Below are 1151 nucleotides of genomic sequence, written 5' to 3' on the forward strand. Positions count from 1 at the left end.
CTTTTTTCTTTTTTTTGGGAAAAATTAAAATCATTTTAGCCTGTTGGGGCGATCTTTTATTCACTGAGCCTCCACGGTCCAAGTGGAGGAGGTGGTGGAGACGGCCGGCGCCTGAGGCATCGGAGCGGAGGGCTGCGAGTGTCCCTGGGAGTTGACTCGGTGGAGACGGCACTTAAAGGACCTGGCGTGGGTGGCCGGAGCACAGACGCACTTGGGGACTGTAACGGCCGAGCCGTGACCGCAGGAGGAAGGGTTGGAGGACCACGTCCTCCGGATGGTCCGTGGCGACGGCACCTCATGATGGTGATGGTTGTGCTCCTCTTTCCTCAGCTCACCGGCGCTCGCCAAGTTGGATGCCATTTCTTTTTTTTTTTCCTTTTTTGAAAAATCTCCGTTCTTTCTAAAGCTTCTGTAGGAATCGAGATCTGAAACAAAATACCGTAGCGTCGGTTACGATCCCCAACACAAATTAAAATGAATATAACATGGGATAGTATTACACGATTTTAAAAGAAAATGCATCGATTTAATTTATATAAGTCAACGAAAAAAACTGTTGAGAAAAAGAATTGCTGGATCTGAAGCTTCGGGCGAAAAGGTACCCAGATCAGCGGAAAAAGCTACAGATCTGGCAAAAAAAAAAAAAAAAAAAGCCAGATTAAATTGAAACAAAAAGGGGGTAGAATACGTAAACAAAATTGAAGAAAATATATGCACTTTCTAAGCTCTAAGAGCAACAAAAATATGCACGTCATGATTCATAGAAAAACACACATACACCTATGAAAAAAGAAAAAGGCCAAAACAACAAGAATATATTTATGGAACTTCGAAAATATAAATATTCTGAATTAAAATCCTAAATTCATGCAATTGGAAAATAAATGACATTATAAAGCTAAATTCATCTTACAGAAATAAAGAAATGATACGCGAGAAATTAAAAAAAAAAAAATGATAGACGAGGAACCATTCCGTGTGCGGAACTTGAAGCTAAAAGAGAGTATTCACATACTGTGGATTGGATCATTATATTAATATATTAAGACAAAGCGTAGAGTAGAACGGAAACAAACCGAAAGAGACCCTAGCCAAACGACTGGAGGAGCCAAAGCGGCAAACTGCGTTTCACCGGACGGCACTTCAATTTA

At 40.9% G+C, this 1151-nt stretch overlaps 1 long non-coding RNA gene across 1 annotated transcript; it reads right to left on the reverse strand.

The window, feature by feature from the left end:
- Nucleotides 1-301: 301 nt before the first annotated feature.
- Nucleotides 302-907, reverse strand: LOC105050997 (uncharacterized). Its single transcript, XR_012134353.1, has 2 exons — nucleotides 603-907; nucleotides 302-425 (listed from the first exon to the last, which is right to left on the reverse strand). It is a non-coding gene; the product is annotated as an uncharacterized lncRNA (long non-coding RNA).
- Between the last annotated feature and the right edge of the window lie 244 nt (nucleotides 908-1151).

This window comes from Elaeis guineensis, chromosome 9 (assembly GCF_000442705.2).
Source record: "Elaeis guineensis isolate ETL-2024a chromosome 9, EG11, whole genome shotgun sequence".
NCBI lineage: Eukaryota > Viridiplantae > Streptophyta > Magnoliopsida > Arecales > Arecaceae > Elaeis > Elaeis guineensis.